This window comes from Eschrichtius robustus, chromosome 13 (assembly GCF_028021215.1).
Source record: "Eschrichtius robustus isolate mEscRob2 chromosome 13, mEscRob2.pri, whole genome shotgun sequence".
Lineage (NCBI taxonomy): Eukaryota > Metazoa > Chordata > Mammalia > Artiodactyla > Eschrichtiidae > Eschrichtius > Eschrichtius robustus.
Window position 1 is genome coordinate 65,065,669 of NC_090836.1, and position 22,327 is coordinate 65,087,995.

At 39.0% G+C, this 22,327-nt stretch overlaps 1 protein-coding gene across 9 annotated transcripts in view; it reads left to right on the plus strand.

The window, feature by feature from the left end:
- The window catches only part of NAV3 (neuron navigator 3), an 850,488-nt gene that overhangs the window by 159,824 nt on the left and 668,337 nt on the right, over window positions 1-22,327 (plus strand). The window contains exon 1 of one of the 9 annotated variants that reach the window (XM_068561373.1): window positions 15,028-15,080. The exons of the other annotated variants lie outside the window; for them this stretch is intronic. The gene's annotated coding sequence lies outside the window, so the exon portion shown is untranslated. Of the gene's footprint in view, window positions 1-15,027; window positions 15,081-22,327 lie in introns of those variants that run through there. 9 annotated transcript variants of the gene reach the window in all.

Below are 22,327 nucleotides of genomic sequence, written 5' to 3' on the forward strand. Positions count from 1 at the left end.
GCTATTGATTTATATTTCTAGACCAGCCCTGTCCAGTAGAAGTATAACACAAGCCACATATGCAATTTTAAATTTTCTAGTAGCTGCATCTGAACTGTAAAAAGCAGAGGAAATTAATTATAGTCATATAATTGACTTTACCCAAGATTTAAACATTTCATCATATAATAAACTGAAAATTGTTAGTGAGCTACTATATATATATGTATGTATATATATATACACACACACACATACATACACATATATACACACACATATATATATATACATATATGGTACTAAATTTTAGAAATCTGGTTAATTATCATTTAATGCACATCTCAGTTTAGACTTGTAATCACATTTCCAGTGCTTGGTAGCTAGTAGTGACTGTATAAGACAGTGAAGTTAGGGATTTTTTAAATAAAAAAGTATTCTTTCCTATCTTCTAAAAGGGGAAGCACACACAGTTTCTGGGCATTTCTCACATTTGTATGTTGCCACTTATCATCTTAGAAGGAGTCTTTCATATATAGTGTGAAAGACTGTTTAGAAAATTTAACAAGATATTCCCAGTGTTATTAATGTTGCACTGTGTCCTTGGGATCTTACTCTGGCTATGAATAATTAGGAACTCCAGGTAATCCCCAAAAGTACAGATAAAATTCTGTGTTGGTGCAGATGTATGATATGTACATGCACAGGTTCTCATATGCTTCTCTGGGAGGAGAGTCTGTGCCTTTTATTTAATTCTCTAAGACATCATGACATCTCTACCTCCCCTACCCCAAAATAGATTAAACTTTTGCCAGTGTTTATTTCCTTTATGGGAAGAGCCCAAAAATCAAAATAAAGTTGGTGAAATGAAAATCAGTACAGTTGGCTAGAAAGCCTGCCATGCTGGTTCAAATACACATTATAGCAAATGCCTAATTAGGAATCTGTGTGTCTGATGCACAGAATGAATTGAATTATGAGAGTCTACAATATTGTATTCATTATTAAAATATGACAAGTTATTGTTTAATCCTTTACACTTTTTAATGAAGTATTTACATAACTTGCAAATGACACATTAATTAACATAACTTGTCTGGAGGCTGCACAGTCTTGTTCTTTTCTTTGATGACATATTTCTGGCAGGGTCACCTATTCAAAGAGTGTGGTGAAAATAACTTCAATGTACCCAGGAAGCTTCATTTCTGGTGTAGCTTATACCATAGGATTTTCAATCTCACTTTTCCATGGGAGAAAAAATAATGAAATTCTCTAGTTCAATGATCTGCACCCTAAAATCTATGTTATTTTGTTTTCCAAGGGATATTTTCCTTGTTTAAAGAGATCAGAATTGTAATATAGTCCCATCTTGATGTGTTTTGGGATGATAAGAAGTATATGTTCCATTATTTGTTTACAAGAGGTATCAGGTGGTGAAGCCTTATTTCCTTTTTCCTTTTCTAAATAATTGTCCATTTAAAAATGCATTTGAAATGCAGAGACTGGAAAACATTTTTTAGCAATTTGTAATTATTAATTGATTACCTTTATATTATACAGACTCTCTAGTGATTTGGCTGGAGACAACTGTAGTATATCCCAGCCTTAACATAAATTAATCATGAAAGAAAGTAGGAGATATTTGAAGAGCTGAAAATAAGATTAGAGGTGACATTTCCTCTAGAAAATAACAAAATGAGAACAAAGGCTTTACAGAGAATAGAAGTAGATAATCTCACATGCAAGGGAAGATGAAAAGCAAAGCACAAAGGATTGGTAACGTGTGAAGAAAGGGTGGAGTGGGGAGAGGGAGGTCCAGGTTTATGAACAGACTGCAAAGGAGGTAGAGGATAGTGAAAAGCTAGTTAGTGGATCAAAAGGCGAGAAGTCAAGTCTAATACAAAGCCATTTGGAAAGGATTAAAATGTAGTTAGTAAAGGTAATTGTCATAGAGAAGAAAGGAGGAAATTATACGGGATAAAAAAGAGAAAATCCAAGAAATAGGAGGTAAGAACCGCATCCTGGCAAAGCTGGCCCTCCCAAAGCCAAGCTCCTGCATGAGGTTATGATGGGGCTCTTGTCATGTGGCGTGGGTCCCCAAACCTTATCGGAGGAGCAGAGGCTGAAGTCATGGTTGTGATTATAAAAAATGGATTTGGAGTAGTATTTGTATCTTAGTCTGTTTGGGCTGCTATAATAGAATACCACAGACTGTGGTTTGTAAACAATAGAACTTTATTTCACATGGTTTTGGAGGCTAGGAAGTCTAATATCGAGGTGCCTGCAGATTCGGTGGCTGGTCAGGGCCTGCTTCCTGGTTCATAAATGGCCATCACCTTGCTGTGTCCCCAGATGGCAGAGGTGAGAGAGCTCTCTCTGGTCTCTTTTATAAGGACACTAGTCTCACGCATGACGACTTTCCCTCATGACCTAATCACCTCCCAAAGGCGCTGCCTTCTAATATCACATTGGGAATAAGGTTTCAACATATGAGTTGGTGGGGGACACAAACATTCAGTTTATAGCAATTTGCTACTTTTCTCCCCTGTGATCCTACTCAGCGGGTTGACTTTGAAAATCACATTGAACACAAGGACACACACACTGTTTTGTGCTGGTTTCATCCTATCAATAACCAGTGTTATAGTTGGACCAGCCTTTGTGGTTCTTACTGTGATTGCAAGATGCCCTCCTGATGGTTAAATCAGGAAACTCTGATAAAAATAGAAGTTTATTACTTAAAAGACCTGGAAACTACAATGCACACAATGAGGTTTGGGGTTTGAGGGGGAGAGCAAGCAGCAGGGGCTGTGGTTTTGCTTTTACTGGCATGGAGGGTGGGCGCCTAGGGTTTCCTAGGCTCATCCTTTGTAGGTGAATTTAAAGCGTAAGAGCGGGAATGTGAAGAGTGGAAAGAGAAAAAAAGCAAATAGCCCAGTCAGTTTTTGAAATCAACCAAGATCTCTAAAACAAAGGAGCCTCGCTGTGGGGAGGTCGCCTGGCTCTTTATCCAGTCTAGTGGCTGGCAGTGTGTTTATAGGAGATAGCAGACTTTGGGGCGGATGCCTCCTTGAAATGAAAGCCCGGGCAATCAAAGCTTAAGTCAGGCACTTGCATTACAAAAACCCTCACATCTGTCAGGTCTTACACTAGACACACACACACACACACACAGGGAAGTGTACAAACACTAAGATCTTCTGGGGTTGAATGGATTTGAAGTACACATCACCATGGCGGTGCTGCCACACTGGAATCTGCAGATTTCAAAGGAGTCCAGAAGCTGATGTGGCAGGGCCTTTCCTATAACTCATGTGAGTTGGTTTGTGGAATGTGAGCTATGAACAGGAACTTAGTTTTAAGGCGGGCAGAATTATTAAGGGGATGGGGTTAGCTGATAAACATCATCCCATCACAGTGGCTCCCCTGCTGACCCTTCCTGTGTGTGTGTAGTAAATAATGGCTTGGAAAGGGAAATGCGTAGCTACATATGAAATAGGGCAATACTTAGACAGATGGACAGTCTGCCTGGGTATTGAGTTATTAGGAGTTTAGTAGGTTGGATACTCATTTTTATAGCAAATATTGATGTATTAGATTTACAACCAGAGAAGTCTGAATCCAGACAGTTCCTGTAGGAAAAGAAAGTGGTGCTTTCCTCCCTGGGGCAGGCAGAAGGGAAGGCTGCTGTCAAAAGCTCTAGCAGTATTGTACTTGCCTTTTCCCTGCCCCTCAAACACTGGTTTGCTGTCTTTTTTTTTTTTTTTTTTTTTAATTGAAGTATAGCTGATTTTTTTTTTTAATTAATTATTTTTGGCTGTGTTGGGTCTTTGTTTCTGTGCAAGGGCTTTCTCTAGTTGTGGCAAGCGGGGTCCACTCTTCATCGCGGTGCGCGGGCCTCTCACTATCGCGGCCTCTCTTATTGCAGAGCACAGTCTCCAGACGCGCAGGCTCAGTTAGTTGTGGCTCACGGGCCTAGTTGCTCCCCGGCATGTGGGATCTTCCCAGACCAGGGCTCGAACCCGTGTCCCCTGCATTGGCAGGCAGATTCTCAACCACTGCGCCACCAGGGAACCCCGGTTTGCTGTCTTTTGAAAAAAGAATCCTTCAGGGATTTGGCACATTCTTCTGAAACTCTGTCCTGAAGATTCTCAGCAAAACCTTGGTCAACTTTTCCTTCCACACTGTGAGCATATGTTTCTTCTCTAGCTCTTGGCACCTCTGAGACCCCAACAAGAATGTTCTGATTTATAACCTGTTATAACTCTTTTTAGCATTAATTGACCCAGCTTCTTATATCCAGAAGCTCCTAGAGACATTTATACCCACTAAGTTTCATAGTAGTACATCATTAACTTTGGGGTTCTTGCTTTTTCTTTCTTTCTAGTTTATTGCAACATAATTGACATATAACATTGTATACGTTTAAGGTATACTATAAGATGATTTGATTTGGGTTATTTCTTTGATTATTTGTTCACGTATTTCTTCTAACTGCAAGTCTGTTTTGGACTAGAGACTCAGTATTTTCTGAAAGATGAAGGCTTGTTGAATTGCTTAATATAACATGGATACATCAATCATCCTACTCACTATTTATATATTAGACTGATGATACCCAGGGATGAATGGTAAAGCTGTGTTTTATTTTCAGTACTAGTATTTCAAGAAAGAAAATGTGTGCCCATGAAGTCTATAAATTTTAAGGACATTATGACAAAGTACGTTTCTGTTAATAACAAAGGTAAATAAGTTCAGATTTTCTGGTACACAGAAATAACTGAGCTGTGATGTAGCAGTAGAAAAGCCTGATGTTACCAGGTAATGTGCATAATCTTTAAATGGTGATCTAAGCAGAAAAATGCAAAACCTGTCCATGCAATCTTTAATGTCTAGGATACTGAGTTAGTCAACGCAATGGGGATTTGTCTCCTTGCATTTTACTTGGTAAACAGACTCTGAGTAGAATATAAAGTAGCCTTAATAAATAAGCTTAATGGAAGTTGGTAATCAGTGTATCCTACTCTGGATAATAAAGTTTCCCAATAGGAAATTTTCTCTCCAGTAACCTTCTCAAAGTAATATTTATTAATCTTCCTCATACATGTGGTTGTGTGCTATGGGAAAAGATTTTCTGTTCAATACTTGAACAGATTACATATTTTCTACTCAGCATGTGGTGTATTTTAAGAGAATATTGGTTTTGCTATTTTAGTGTATCTTGTGTCCATAAACAATATAATCTTTCAACTTCAGCCAAAATATTTGCATTTGAGAAATAACTCATTTGTTTTATTTATTGTCTCCTTTTTCTTCCTGACTGTGTCTGGTTACTCACAAGCTCAGAAAAAGTATCATAGTGATGCTAAGGTTTTGGTTGTGGTCTACTCAAACCAGTTGGATTTGTGTCCATTTTGCAGTGCTTTAGACATATTGTCTTTGCATGTCCCATTGTAAAGAAAGGACTGAAAAAATATTTGAATTTGGATAGCATCCTTTTCCTTCTAAATGAGACAAAAAAGTATATGATCACTTGAATAATCTTTTTTTTTTTCTTCACTGAATGAGGGTAAAATATTGATTGTAATCAGGGTCTGAATATTGTTCATCGGAAAAAATAAAATCACATTTCTCTCTGTGTTTACACTTATTTTGGACACTCTGTAGTATATTAACTGTTGTACCCATTGCTTTAAATTTAGAGACACTTTACCCAAAATGTTTTCTAGGTGTTGAAGTAAAATGCCTTGAGGATAGCATATTTAAAAATGTAACTAACAAACTGTTTAAAAATAAGTTTTTCCTATGTTTCCTGACTTTTCAGACACTCTGTACATATATATTGATTACAAATATGTTGGTTGACAGTGCAAAGTTGAGAGATATTACCAAATTCTACCATCTAGGTAGCAAGTGAATGGTAAATATAAATTTAAAAAATTAGCCCCAAAGTTGTTGTGGGCTGGCAGACAGAATGTGTTGAAGAGCATTCAGATTTATATTAAACTAAGTTTTAAAAGGTTGGCATAGAATCTGGAGAGACGTTTCATCTACATCCGAGTGCTCATGCAGTTGCATCCATATTTCCTATGTGTTCTACTCAGCACCGTGCAGCTCCCTACCGAGGGAGGATCCAAATTCCCTCAGCTGTGCTTACTAATGAAACTCCACTGATCTAGGTATGTATATGGAATACCTAACAGCAAGACATCCCGCCAGCTGACTTTTGGGGAACCAGAGAGAATTCAGAAAAAGAATATAATCAGAAATTAAAGGAAAAGCCTGCCCATTGGGCATGAATGTAAATTCTAGGGTTAGAGTCATTGTTTTGTGCCTCTTCTGAATATATACCCAAAGGAAATGAAATCAGTATCTTCAAGAGATACCTGCACTCCCATGTTTATTGAGGCACTATTCACAGTAGCCAGTATATGAAAACCTAAGTGTCCATCAATTGATGAATGGATAGAGAAATGGTGAGATATATGTATATATATATCACTATATATGTGTGTATGTATATATACACATATATATGTATATAAAGATGTATTATAATTATAATATACTGGAATATTATTTAGCCTTAAAAAGAAGGAGATCCTGCCATTTGTGACAACATGGATGAACCTGGAGGACATTATGCGAGGTGAAATAAGCCAGACATAGAACGAAAAATACTGCATGTTCTCACTTAGATGTGGAATCTAAAAAAGTTGCTTTGAAAGCATAGAAGCAGAGAGTAGATGGTGGTTGCCAGGGGTGGGGAGGTGGAAAAAACGGGGAGATAATGGTCAAAGGGTACAAAATTGCAGTTAAATAGGATGAATAAATCTAGAGATGTAATATACAACATGATGACAATAGTTAATAATACTGTACTGAATACTGGAAATTTGCTTGATTGTAGATTTCAGGTGCTCTTACCACCCATCCATACACAAAAGGTATATGAGGAGATGCATATGTTAACTAGCTTGCTGTAGTAATCTTTTCATTATGTATATCAAAACATCATATGGTACACCTTAAATGTATGCAATTTTTTTTAATTTTTAAAACTTTATTTTTTAACATCTTTGTTAGAGTATAATAATTGCTTTACAATGGTGTGTTAGTTTCTGCTTTATAACAAAGTGAATCAGCTATACATATATCCCCATATCTCCTCCCTCTTGCATCTCCCTCCCACCCTCCCTATCCCACCCCTCTAAGTGGTCACAAAGCACCAAGCTGATCTCCCCGTGCTATGCGGCTGCTTCCCACTAGCTATGTATTTTACAATTGGTAGTATTTATAAGTCCATGCCACTCTCTCACTTCGTCCCAGCTTACCCTTCCCCCTCCCCATGTCCTCAAGTCCATTCTCTACGTATGCGTCTTTATTCCTGTCCTGCCCCTAGGTTCTTCAGAACCATTTTTTTTTTTTTAGATTTCATATATATGTGTCAGCATACGGTATTTCTTTTTCTCTTTCTGACTTACTTCACTCTGTATGACAGACTCTAAGTCCATCCACCTCACTACAAATAACTCAATTTCATTTCTTTTTATGGCTGAGTAATATTCCATTGTATATATGTGCCACATCTTCTTTATCCATTCATCTGTCGATGGACACTTAGGTTGCTTCCATGTCCTGGCTATTGTAAATAGTGCTGCAATGAACATTTTGGTACATGACTCTTTTTGAATTATGGTTCTCTCAGGGTATATGCCCAGTAGTGGGCTTGCCGGGTCGTATGGTAGTTCTATATTTAGTTTTTTAAGGAACCTCCATACTGTTCTCCATAGTGGCTGTATCAATTTATATTCCCACCAAGAGTGCAAGAGGGTTCCCTTTTCTCCATACCCTCTCCAGCATTTATTGTTTGTAGATTTTTTGATGATGGCCATTCTGACTGGGGTGAGGTGATACCTCACTGTAGTTTTGATTTGCATTTCTCTAATGATGATTAGTGATGTTGAGCATTCTTTCATGTGTTTGTTGGCAATCTGTATATCTTCTTTGGGGAAATGTCTATTTAGGTCTTCTGCCCATTTTTGGATTGGGTTGTTTGTTTTTCTGATATTGAGCTGCATGAGCTGCTTGTAAATTTTGGAGGTTAATCCTTCGTCAGTTGCTTCATTTGCAAATATTTTCTCCCATTCTGAGGGTTGTCTTTTCATCTGTTTATGGTTTCCTTTGCTGTGCAAAAGCTTTTAAGTTTCATTAGGTCCCATTTGTTTATTTTTGTTTTTATATCCATTTCTCTAGGAGGTGGGTCAAAAAGGATCTTGCTGTGATTTATGTCACAGTGTTCTGCCTATGTTTTCCACTAAGAGTTTTATAGTGTCTGGCCTTTTATTTAGGTCTTTAATCCATTTTGAGTTTATTTTTGTGGATGGTGTTAGGGAGTGTTCTAATTTCATTCTTTTACATGTAGCTGTCCAGTTTTCCCAGCAACACTTATTGAAGAGGCTGTCTTTTCTCCATTGTATATTCTTGCCTCCTTTATCAAAAATAAAGTGACCATACGTGCGTGGGTTTATCTCTGGGCTTTCTATCCTGTTCCATTGATCTATATTTCTGTTTTTGTGCCAGTACCATACTGTCTTGATTACTGTAGCTTTGTAGTATAGTCTGAAGTCAGGGAGCCTGATCCTCAGCTCTGTTTTTCTTTCTCAAGATTGCTTTGGCTATTCGGGGTCTTTTGTGTTTCCATACAAGTTGTGAAATATTTTGTTCTAGTTCTGTGAAAAATGCCATTGGTAGTTTGATAGGGATTGCACTGAATCTGTAGATTGCTTTGGGTAGTATAGTCATTTTCACAGTGTTGAAATCCAAGAACATAGTATATCTCTCCATCTGTTTGTATCATCTTTAATTTCTTTCACTAGTGTCTTATAGTTTTCTGCATATAGGTCTTTTGTCTCCTTAGGTAGGTTTATTCCTAGGTATTTTATTCTTTTTGTTGCAGTGATAAATGGGAATGTTTCCTTAATTTCTCTTTCAGATTTTTCATCATGCATGTATAGGAATGCAAGAGATTTCTGTGCATTAATTTTTTATCCTGCTGCTTTACCAAATTTGTTGATTAGCTCTAGTAGTTTTTTGGTAGTATCTTTAGGATTCTCTATGTATAGTATCATGTCAATGTATGCAGTTAAAAAAAATTTTATTTCATATTGAAGTATAGTTGATTTACAATGTTGTGTTAGTTTCAGGTGTACAGCAAAGTGATTCATTTATATGTATACATATATCTATTCTTTTTCAGATTCTTTTCCCATATAGGTTATTACAGAATATTAAATAGAGTTCCCTGTGCTATACAGTGGGTCTTTGTTGGTTATTTATTTTATATATAGTAGTGTGTATATTGTTAATCCCAAACTCCTAATTTATCCCTGCTCCCTACCTTTCCCCTTTGGTAACCATAAGTTTGTTTTCTATGTCTGTGAGTCTGTTTCTGTTTTGTAAATAAGTTCACTTGTATCATTTTTTCAGATTCCACGTATAAGTGAGATCATATATTTGTCTTTGTCTGACTTACTTCACTTAGTATGATAATCTCTAGGTCCATCCATGTTTCTACAAATGGCATTATTTCATTCTTTTTTATTTCTGAGTAATAGTCCATTGTATATATGTACCACATCTTCTTTATTTGTCGATGGGCATTTAGGCTGTTTCCATGTCTTTTTTTATTTTTTAAAAGAGTATAGTCTTTCATTCTTGTCAAATTAAAAAGAAAACACGTTCACCAGGAATCTGTGAAGCTAAGGTGCAAACAGTGACAAACTAGGCTCACTGCAGCTCCAGCTACAAGGCAAGGAGCCACTCTCCTGCACTTATCCTGTAGATGTATCTGTGGATCTTACAAGCGATTTTTGGATGTCACTACATCCTTGCAACCAATGGCATTTCCAGTAGAACAAAACTTAGAATTTGGAAACCAGATTTTTTTCCTGTGTTTTCCATCTATTGTCATTTTTGGATAATAAAGATAGTTCCTCAAGCAGGATTACAAAAAAAATAATAGTTTCATGTGTTGCCAATTATCCCACTGGGAGCCTGCTCAAGTAAAGGCTAATATTAAAATCAGCAGCCTGCAAGTCATCTGGAACTTTGTAAAGTAATATGGATGAAGTTTGCCCAACAAAGGAATTTGGAAGAGGGAGTGTAAGATTTTAGTCCCACAGCACTCCTAGTTAGGTCAGTGCATTTCTGGCAGTCAGATAAATACCAAATGATACTGCTGCTACGTTAAATAAAGGGATAGTTAATATGAGATAAGTCCAAGGAGCATCTTTTGCTATTTTTCCCAGAAAAGAAAAATTCAAACCAAATCTTCCATGTTGGTGTTTTTTTTAGTTGAAGGTGTTTAGCATGCTACCCTTTGGGATCACACTTGGTTTAAGCTGGAATTTGCAAACTTGAGGCCAGGAGTCCCAGTTTGTCTCAGGGAGATGTTTAGGGGAAAAAAATTAGCTGACATTGAAAAATTAGAGGTTTTAATTTAGATACTTGGGTTTCTCACTTCCTGGAAGACTTGGAAGGTCGAGCCTACATTCTTGTGTGGCAGTATTTTTTAAGACTCAGTCCATCTCACTGTCATTTTAAAGGGAGTTGTTCCCTAGTCTACAGGCCCCATAACTTTCTATTGTCTAAAAGTGAGGCTGTGTGCATTGTTATGCTGGTCAGTGTTTACTTGGATCTGCAGAAGGTAAGAACCCCGGTTTGTAGCATTCGATGATTTTCTGCCATGGCCGATTTCAGGTTACCAGTGTGAAGCAGTGGAACAAGGAGTAGAGAAGGTGCTCAGACAATCTGGTGTGAGCTGGCTATAGCCTACCATAGGGAGTTTTCATTTATCGTCACACTTACATTATTTTTCTTATGGCAAAGAAATATTTCTCCATTCTTTGCTCTACCAAAATTGGAAATGTAAGACCAAAGACGAAATGTTTCAAAAAAAAAAGGGAGGATGCTTTGTTGTGGTCTAATGTGCAAACAGCTGGCACAGTTTACTAGTTTGTGGTACGTGTCTGGGCCTTCTAGGTGTTTGCTTGCTACCTGTGGTCTAAAGGACTGTGAGGATGTAAAAACATTCTGGGGAAGTTTTAAGGCAACTGTGCTGTAGTGGAAAGCACACCAGAGGAGCTCTCGGGAGTTGCTCGTTGCAAACTTCTGCTAACTTGCTGTTCCATCTTCAGCAGGTCATTAACCCCACTGGCATGTTTTGAATCACAGACCATTTTGAATCATTTAGAGGATGCATAAGAAACTCTGTCTAACCAGCTGTTCTAGACCCAGCTCTGTGCCTCCCCAGGCCTTGGTAACTTGCCTAATAGAAGGCCTCACCACCACTGCCACTGTTGCATCTCCTAGCACCTCCCCTGCTGGAGTGAGACCCGGTCATAGCGGCTCTGACACCCAAGTCCAACCTCTAGGGCCAGACTGACAAGACTCACAGGGGGTCCTCTTACAGCTTTTGGTCTTAGAAGATGTGCAGTCCCAAGATACATAGGGTCTGGCTTCTGTCCCAGCAGTTATGTAGAAGGCAGGATAAAGAAAACAGAAAATGTTAGAGGGTTACTGTAACATGGGGCTGACTCTGACCAATGAGGAAGCTATGACCGGCAGAGGTGTGTAGATAAAATTCTCTCCTGATTGTCCCGAGGTGCCATGGTTTCACATGGCTTATCTGAAGACATCCCCCCTGTGTACCTGAGCCACTGACTATTTCCTTATAAGCTTCATAATGCCCCCCGCCTTGTATTTTCTTTCCCTCCTTAGCTGCTTTTTCTCCTTCCTCCTCAGCCTTGCTGCGTTGGAATTGCCCCTTCTGTTCAAGCCTCAGCCTGGCATATTTGTCTCAGACTTGGATTTTTAAAGAATTAGGATTAAGATATCAGTCTCTTATCAAAACAGGGATTCTAATAGATGACCAGGTGACTACCACTTGAGTAAATATTTACTGTATTCTAAAAAATTTTAATAAGTCAGGCTTTCAGGAGGTATACAGAATAAATGTAATTCCTATTTCACATTCATTGAAAGAGGAAATATTACAAAAATGGTTAAGAATTGGGACTATTGGAGTCAGGGAGATCTGAGTTCAGACCCTCTTTCCAGTACTTGTAATTGGTGTGTGATTGTGGCCAAATGTGCAAAGTCTCTGCCAGCTTCAGTGTTCTTAAAATATAGGCCTGTGATAGTTTTACTGGGCATCCTGGGCCTTGATTGAAACCAGCATGGCCTCGAGGAACTTGGCCTTTGAGTGACAAGGAGGGAGAGGACTGGAGGTGGTTGCTGAATGTGTGGTCCAGCTTGCTACTTTGCACTCGACATCAGTCAAATGGGTTCAAGTAGGGAGATTATCAGACAACAGCATCTATCCCGAGGATCAGAAGGAAAAAGAAAATCGCAATGAAAACTAGAAACTGCAGTTGTGCTCGGTCAGCTTGTCAGCTGAATCAAAAAAAATAAATAAGAGTTTAGTAAACAGCATCCAGGAATGTAAGATAAGATTAGATGTGACAGCTTTGCCAGGAGGTCTTTGTGGGGCTGTGGAAAAAGTAGAAGCGGAAAAGCACATTTTGGTTTCTCTCCATTTCTCTTATAGGCATAGCCTAGGGAAAGTCTGTGTGTTGGAAACATCACCTTGAATACTGTTTTCTCTTTCTTCCAGGCAATTTACTAATCACTGTTTTTCATTTTCATATACTGAATATTTCATTTGAAAATATCCAAAATTCTAAGAGGAGGAAAGATGAGAGGAAAAACATACTTCAACATAAATTCATTTTTCTGGCTAGCTGATGTCAGTTAAAAGAATCTCTTGTTTGTGAAAAATTACCTATTAACTATATTTTGTAAGATTATTAAGTGTCATGAAATTGGAGTTTTGTGACAAAGCAGAATATGTCTGAAGTTAAAAATGTCTTTCAGGATATATATTTAATCCATACTATGTAAATTTTTTCAAACCACTCTCCATTTTTTAGTATTTTCATTTTATGAAGAAGGAAATTGAGGCTGTGTTGATATTTATTGGTTCACAGTACTAGAATGTGGATGTTACTGAGTTCTTAATTATGACCCTCAGAATCCATTTGGCAGAAAGGAGTTAATGACAGGAAATTAGGTGGCCCAAAGAACATTTGAGCAGCTAGAGCTGGGACTCAGGTATCAACTTCCTGGGACAGTGACTGAAGTCAAGCTGCTTAACTGGCCTGTTGAGGAAGCTGATGCACCAAGCAATTAATGCCAGAAACTTGACCTTGTTACACTGATGCCTCTCGAACATCAGGAACTTGACCTGGCAGCCACTGAGGCCTCAGGAAACTGGATGCCTACCAATGCCTACCATTCCCAGTGTCAGCAGTATGGAAGCTGCCCAGAGAGCTTGTTTCCACACATTGCTCACTTGTGAGTTGATGGCTCAGTGGGTACATCTGATGAGTGAAGCTCAGGTCACGTGTCTGGGATGTGGCTGCAGTTTGAGTTTAACTTCAGCACTGGGGACGTGGGACATGGGACTACTTCCCAATATGGAAAAGTTATTCAAAGGAAGATAGGCTTCCGCTAATCTGCCACATTTAATACAGTTGGGAAACTCTAACGCTCACCTATGTGTCTGGTCCAAAGCTGGAGCCCTCAACCCTGAGTTTCTGCAGCCTGAGTACTGCCTCTGCCTTATGCCAGTGCTTTACAAAGTATAATTCCGGGGCCCGCAGCATCAGCACCCCTTAAAAGCTTACAGCAATGCAAATATGTGGGTGCTACCCCAGATCTACAGGATGAGAAACTCAGGTTGGAGCCCAGCCATGTATGTTTAATCAGTCCTCTGGGTGATTCCGAAGTGACTGAAGTTTGAGAAGCACTGCCCCATGCGGTACTTTGCTATTTTACCAAGGCTTCGTTTTGAGAGCCTTTCTACTTTTTGAAAGCTGAGGAAAAAGAAATAGAAAACCAAGAGAATTAGAAACCATTAACATACTTTTACGTAGTTCCTTTGTGATTCTTATCCATGTGTATATATCTTCAGTTATTAGGAGTTTATAAACTCATAGTAATTTATTAGAGTTGAAATGTATCAAATGGACGCAAGATTTGTTCAGCTGAGCTTTTAATGAAATGATGGAGTGCCAGAGATTTTTAACTCCATATTGCAGACTAGAAGTTCCCCTTATAATTGCGCCTTAGAAGCTAAATCTTTTAATTTTGCATAAGCCCTGGAGGAATTCTCTTGGCTTGGTTACTCTAAGGTTTCTTGCAAAACAAATGGCACTTGCCTGCAAGGGTGGGAATGTGCATAAGAGCAGGAGTTATGGGTGCCACTCCTACAGGTCTGTGTGGTTTGGTCCTTCTGCATTTAGAGTTGCTGGTTTGTTATAAATTCTTAGCCACATCTGCAATGAATGGGAGAGGAGATGATAGAACAGATTGCAAAGTCCTCAATTATTTACTCACTTATTCATCCATCAACTATTTATCAAGCAACCAGTACAGGCATAGCTCATTTTATTGCGCTTTGCTCTATTGTGCTTCACAGATATGCAGATACTGCGTTTTTGATAAACTGAAGGTTTGCGGCAACTCTGCATCAAGCAAGTCTACTGACACCATTTTTCCAATAGCATTTGCTCACTTTGTGTCTCTGTCACATTTTGGCAATTCTCACAGTATTTCAAACTTTTAAATTATTATTATATTTGTTTTGGTGATCTCTGATCAGTGATCTTTGATGTTACTATTGTAATCGCTTTGGGGCACCATGAACCACGCCTGTATAAGACAGCAAACTTGATCAGTGTCGTGTGTGTTCTGACTGCTCCACTGTTCCTCCTCTCTCTACTTCTCCTCAGACCACCCTATTCCCCGAGACACAACAGTTTTGAAATGAGACCAATTAATAACCCTACATTGGCCTCTAAGTGTTCAAGTGAAAGGAAGAGTCAATTGATGCAGCAAACTTCATGGTTGTCTTATTTTAAGACATTGCCACTGCCACCCCAGCCTTTGGCCGCCACCACCCTGCTCAGTGCCATCAGCAATGAGGCAAGACCCTCCGGCAGCGAAAAGATTACAACTTGCTGAAGGCTCAGAGGATGGTTAGTTTTTTTTTGTTTTTTTTAAAAATTAATTTATTTTTGGCTACGTTGGGTCTTTGTTGCTGCGTGCGGGCTTTCTCTAGTTGTGGCGAGCAGGGGCTACTCTTCGTTGCGGTGCACAGGCTTCTCACTGCGGTGGCTTCTCTTGTTGTGGAGCACAGGCTTCTAGGTGCGCAGGCTCAGTAGTTGTGGCTCGTGGGCTCTACAGCGCAGGCTCAGTAGCTGTGGCGCATGGGCTTATTAGTTGCTCCGCAGCATGTGGGAATCTTCCCGGACCAGGGCTCGAACCTGTGTCCCCTGCATTGGCAGGTGGATTCTTAACCACTGCACCACCAGGGAAGTCCCTGATGGTTAGTTTTTAACAAAAAAGGATTTTAAAATTCAGGTATGTACATTGGTTTTTTTTAGACATAATGCTGTTGCACGCTTAATAGACTATAGTATAGTGTAGGCATTGACTTTTTCTGTGCACTGGGAAACCAAAAAGTTCGTGTGGCTCACTTTCTTGCGATGCTCACTTTATTGCGGTGGTCTGGAACCAAACCTGCATTGTCTGCAAGGTATGCCCGTATTTGGAAAGCATTGTTTTGGTGGCAACTTTTAGGCTAAAATTGAAAAAACAATTATTGTAGAACTGAATTATCCCCTTGTATAACATACATGACTGAATGATACTCAAAGAGTTAAGCATCAAGTAAAATACTTCAACACAAAAATAAATGACCAAAAGCTTAGCCCAGCCTTACTTTGTGGAAAAGAAAAGGAAGGTATAATTTGAGGGGTACTGATAGTTATTGAGAGTCTACTTTGCATTGTGTACTTTACTAGTTCCTTTTTAGACATTTAATCTACAGTCCATGTGAGGTAAGTGTGCTGTATGATGAGCACTGGTGGAACAAAGCTGATGAAAGAGACACTGCCCTGTCCTCAAGGAATTAAACTCTAGCAGGAGGCAGGCATGGATAATTTCAATATAACATGACCTAAATCCCAGGAGAATAGTAATCCATACCTGTAGATGTATGAAGTGAAGGTCATCACATGCTAGACACACCTGACTCTCAGCCCGGGCCCAGTTAGGGGCATCCTATTTCATCAGAATGGATGCGTGTGGGGCTAACTGATTTGTGCAAGGTCAATGTCTCAATGTATATTCTGCTATTTGGATGTTGGAGAATGAGAAACTGGGGGGAACAGGCACGGGTATGTGTTTGACATCTGTAAAAGGTCTGACAGTGCAAGGTCTGGGTCAGCCGGGGGGTCTCCCGATAGCCTTGGAACAAAGGTGATATTGGGTGTACATCCCCAGTACAGTGAGAGTTAGTAAGAGTTATAGTGGGGCACACAACTAACGGGTCTTTTTGGATTCAAAACTAATGAGTAGGCACTCCTGAGACAGAGATAAAGTGACTTGACAAAGACTATACAACCAGTAAGTGGCAGGGCCAGGATTACTCTAGAGTGTCTGCTCTTAGCCATTAGATTAAAATGTTGATTTAGTCACCACCCTCATCCATACCCATTTTACAGGTAGAGGAAAGTAAGGTTTAGGGAGATAAAGGAAGATCCCTTGCTTGGGGTGGTACAGCGCTTGCTTAAGTGTCAGAGCCAGCTGGACTTAATTCCATATTGATTTTGCTCCAAAGCCATATCACATTTAGGCTAATTACTGTCAGGAGGAACATTTGTACTTCAGCTTTGCCAAATCTTAGGGATAGTTTTGGGCATAAATTGTCCAAGTTTGCATGGACAAGATTAAATAATTCTTCTTAGCAGCACAGCTGGGAAGACAACTTAAGTGTCCCTTTTGGGGCTCATTCATTCTGGCAGGCCCTTCAAGAGGTGGTGGTGTGTGCTAGAGAGTCATAATAAAGGATATTCACATTTTCCTGGCCCAACTCAACATTTTTTTTGCGTGTTTCCCAATACAGACCTATGCAGTCTCAGCTTATCACTGGTCTTATCACTTGAGCAATTCAAGCTTTTATTCCTTTAGAAAAATGTTAACCTTTTCTCCCAAGGCATTCAGCAACCTGTTGAGAGCTGAAATAACCTTTGATCTGGGTGGCATTAGACGCCACAGTTTTCACTGTAAAATGTCTGCTTGCCACTTCCTACTCTTACCTCTGAAGGCTTTCACTGTCCTTTCAATGGACAGTATTATGTTGGTACTTTGGGCACTCACTCGAAACGAAATCCTGAATTGATTGCTAGGCAGGTTACTTTAAAACATACATGATGCCCGCAATATTTTAGGCAGGACTGGCTACATAATTTGGGGATGCCCAAGGCAAAATGGAAACAGTAGGCATTTTGCATGTTTAGGTGCTCAAGATGATGAACACAGAGCCTTAAACCCCCAAGTGAGATGCACTTCTGAGTACAGGGCCCTGTGAGACTGCATGGACCACTCACCTGTGAAGTCAACTCTTTATTTTAGGAAAATCATCTGAGGGGGTAATCCCCAAATGTCTGTGTTCTGGTGCTATTCTGTGGCAAACGTTTCACTGGTAGTGGCACATAGGGAAAACAAAAGAGGATGTTAGAAGTATGAGGTGATCTTATCAGACATTTTATAAAATTTACTAAAGGACTAACCTTTTAACTTAATATAATAATGCCATCTTTTTTTTGCCATTTAAAATAGCCTTTCTATGACTATACTACCCAAAGCAATCCACAGATTCAATGCAATCCCTATCAAACTACCAATGACATTTTTCACAGAACTAGAACAAAATATTTCACAATTTTTATGGAAGCACAAAAGACCCTGAAAAGCCAAAACAATCTTGAGGAAGAAAAACGGAGCTGGAGGAATCAGGCTCCCTGACTTCAGACTATACTACAAAGCTACAGTAATCAAGACAGTATGGTACTGGCACAAAAACAGAAATATAGATCAATGGAACAGGATAGAAAGCCCAGAGATAAACCCATGCACATTTGGTCACCTTATCTTTGACAAAGGAGGCAAGAATATACAGTGGAGAAAAGACAGCCTCTTCAATAAGTGTTGCTGGGAAAACTGGACAGCTACATGTAAAAGAAAGAAATTAGAACACTCCCTAACAAACACCATACACAAAAATAAACTCAAAATGGATTAAAGACCTAAATGTAAGGCCAGGCACTATAAAACTCTTAGTGGAAAACATAGGCAGAACACTCTGTTACATAAGTCACAGCAAGATCCTTTTTGCCCCACCTCCTAGAGAAATGGAAATAAAAACAAAAATAAACAAATGGGACCTAATGAAACTTAAAAGCTTTTGCACAGCAAAGGAAACCATAAACAAGACGAAAAGACAACCCTCAGAATGGGAGAAAATATTTGCAAACGAAGCAACTGACAAAGTATTAACCTCCAAAATATACAAGCAGCTCAATATCAAAAAAACAAACAACCCAATCCAAAAATGGGCAGAAGGCCTAAATAGACATTTCTCCAAAGAAGATATACAGATCGCCAACAAACACATGAAAGGATGCTTAACATCACTAATCATTAGAGAAATGCAAATCAAAACTACAGTGAGGTATCACCTCACCCTAGTCAGAATGGCCATCATCAAAAAATCTACAAACAATAAATGCTGGAGAGGGTGTGGAGAAAAGGGAACCCTCTTGCACTGTTGGTGGGAATGTAAATTGATACAGCCACTATGGAGAACAGTATGGAGGTTCCTTAAAAACCTAAAAATAGAACTACCATATGACCCAGCAATCCCACTACTGGGCATATACCCCAAGAAAACCATAATTCAAAAAGAGACATGTACCACAGTGTTCATTGCAGCACTGTTTAAAATAGCCAGGTCATGGAAGCAACCTAAGTGTCCATTGACAGATGAATGGATAAGGGAGATGTGGCACAAATATACAATGGAATGTTACTTAGCCATAAAAAGAAATGAAATTGAGTTATTTGTAGTGAGGTGGATGGACCTAGAGTCTGTCATACAGAGTGAAGTAAGTCAGAACGAGAAAAACAAATACTGTATGCTAGCACATATATATGGAATCTAAAAAAAAAAAAATGGTTCTGATGAACCTAGGGGCAGGACAGGAATAAAGGCGTAGACGTAGAGAATGGACTTGAGGACACGGGTTGGTGGGGGAAGGGTAAGCTGGGACGAAGTGAGAGAGTAGCATTGACATACATACACTACCAAATGTAAAATAGATAGCTAGTGGGAAGCAGCCGCATAGCACAGGGAGATCAGCTCGGTGCTTTGTGACCACCTAGAGGGGTGGGATAGGGAGGGTGGGAGGGAGACGCAAGAGGGAGGGGATAAGGGGATATATGTATATGTATAGCTGATTGACTTTGTTATACAGCAGAAACTAACACAACATAGTAAAGCAATTATACTCCAATAAAGATTTTTAAAAAATAAAGTAGCCTTTCTTTTTGAGGTGATTACAATGATAGACCTAAAAGTATCTTTATCTGCCAAAAGTAACACGTGGCAGCCCCCTGTCCTGGTGTTCTTTTCTCCCCTCACTCCTGATTTTACTCATTAGAAATTCCTGCTATCTTGGAACCACAGGTCTAAAGTAACTAATGAGAATATTTCATTGCTTTCCCTAAATTTTTCATTAGGATGTATCTTCAAGAAGCAACATATTATTTAAGCTTCATGAAATTATTTATTATTATGTCCTAAGTGTTCATCAAAGGTTGTTATAAGAAATGGCTCTAAGAAGATAGTTTTGCTGTTCCATTTTCAAAAGACAGTTTCCATCCCATTTCTAACATCTCCCTTTGCATGTAAGGATCCACAAAATACATTCTTCCCAGGATTTAATGCCAGCAAAATCTGCCTCTGAAAGGAGCTTGCTTGCAGACGGAGAACTATAAAATCCATCACAAAATTTATCTGAGTGCTAAATTCGCTCTTCAATTGCAGGACTGTTTAATGCTATTTTCCTAGTATCTCTCTTCCTTTTCTCTAAATGGTTTCTGATCTCTCTTTGAGAAATTGTTTGTTAACTGATCCTACTCTGTTTTAAATGGTCTTATTGAAAAACTCTTCAAATCTATTCTTTCTTTAAACACTAGGTTGACTACACATTGTTAGTAGTCAAAAATACTGGATACTGAGTGACAAGAGCTGTGACTGTAGAGAAACATTTTGATGAGCCTGGAGAGCTTTATCACCTGGAAGGAGTAATACTCCAATCAAAGTTATATACTTTCTTCCCCTGACACTTTCTGTGTCTGCCTCATTTGCATTTTTCTCATATGTTCATGCCAATTGGTAGTAAGAGAAGGAAGATGAGGATGACTTAGCTTCTTGGCATACGTGTCAATTCCAGGTTCTGCAACATTGACAGTGAGGCTGTCATTCTTTTTCCTCAGATGTGTAGTCAGTGTGAAGTGTGAAGTATTATCTGTTTTTCTGTGGAATATAAGCTACTTCTCCAAATTGCAATTTCGAACATGAAGCCTAATCCCAGGTTCAGTCTGAAAGTGCATAAGCAAAAGTTGGTGTGTCTTGAAAATATTGCAGAAGGGAACCTCCAGCTAGGCTGGTACTACTTCACCTAACCTGCATCTTAGACATAGGGCTTTACGGTTGTTTCCTTTCATTTTTAAATGAATGACTTACAGTTGATAGATCCAAATTCAGTCAGCAGTGCTCTATATTCTTACACTGATGCATGTTTTAACTTATATTTTCATGGTGGATTGCAGTGTGCTCTCCATGAGGAAATGCTGCAGAATGGCGGTTACAAATTCCAGAAGAGGGGGAACTATCTTCATTCAGTAACCTAGAGTCACTGCATGTCAAGAGTTGTCCATACATTACTTTATTTGATTTTCATAGTAACTTCATGAAAATATATTATCTCTGTTTTTCATATATTATGAAATTGAGACTCAGAGAAGAAAATTGCCCAGTATGACACAACTAGTAATTTGCAGAACTGTGGCTGTATATCTGACTGTATATCTATCTGATTTCATCTGATTCCAAAGATTGTGCAATTATCCCCTTGAGTAATGTTGCCAAGTTGGATATTTGAGGTCTTACGGCAGCTTGCAAGGTGGTCACTTGGAAGTTGATGATGTTGGCTGTTTGTCTTCCTGATCCCTTGTCACCCAGCCACATTTTATTGCCCAAAGGCTTACCTACCCAAGCCAGCCCTGTCATCTTGCTAGAACTTTCAGAGCTCCTTGGAAACTACAGTCGTCATCTTTGATAAAAACAAAATTAGGAAGCCTCAGATTTGAGGGAAGGCCTCTTTCTCCCACCCAACGGCCTACAACTGTGACATCTTATGTATTCATTAATTGGACACAAAACATTTTTTTTTTTTGACTATGTGCAGAGTACTGTGCCATGCATGTTACAGTATCTTAGGAAAGTGGTGATAAACAAGCACATGGTCTCATTTCTCATGGAGTGCATTGTTTTGGGGGATACATGGTAAGCTAATAATGACACAAATAATTCATTAATTAGAATTGTGAACAGTACTGCAACGGAGAAGTACAGGGTGTTATGAGTGTGTTAAAAAGGAGAACTAGTAAGTCTGAGACTGACTAGTGATCAGCTAAATGAAGGAGGTGTGATGGGCTGAGCATTCCAGGCAGAGCATCCAGATAGGTTATAGAATAATCACGTGGAAGTAAGCAACACGTGTGTTAAGTTGCAAGAGGACGGAATAAGAGGATGTGATTACCTAGGGCTGTCGGACCCTTTCAGTTAATACTTGCACTAACTCTGAATTCCATTCTTACCCCATACAGTCTTGTAACACACAGTACAAGCTAGCACAGTACCTATATATATATATATATATATATATATATATATATATATATATATATATATATAGTAGGGATCATGTGTTTTTCCTGAATTTTCAAGTTACGTATTGCTGTGTAATAAACCATTCTCAAACTTAGTAACACATTATTAATAGTTTATTAATGACCTCTTGTGGTCCTATGAGTTGTCTGGGCCCAGCTAGGTGGTTCCAAGAAGCCCAAATAGAAGTTGTAGGGTTTCTTCTCTAGCCTTCTTTGTCTCAGAATTTCACTTCTGCCATATTCTATTGGTCAAAAAAATTCACTAAGGAAAACCCAGCGTCAAGGGAAGGGGGATTAGACTTGACCCTTTAGGGGTGATTTTAGGACTTTAGGAGTAAATGGGTCCCATTGGAGATAAACTTGTGGGAAGGAAGATACTGTTGCCACCATCTTTGGAAAACACAGTCTGCCATGCTGAATAAAG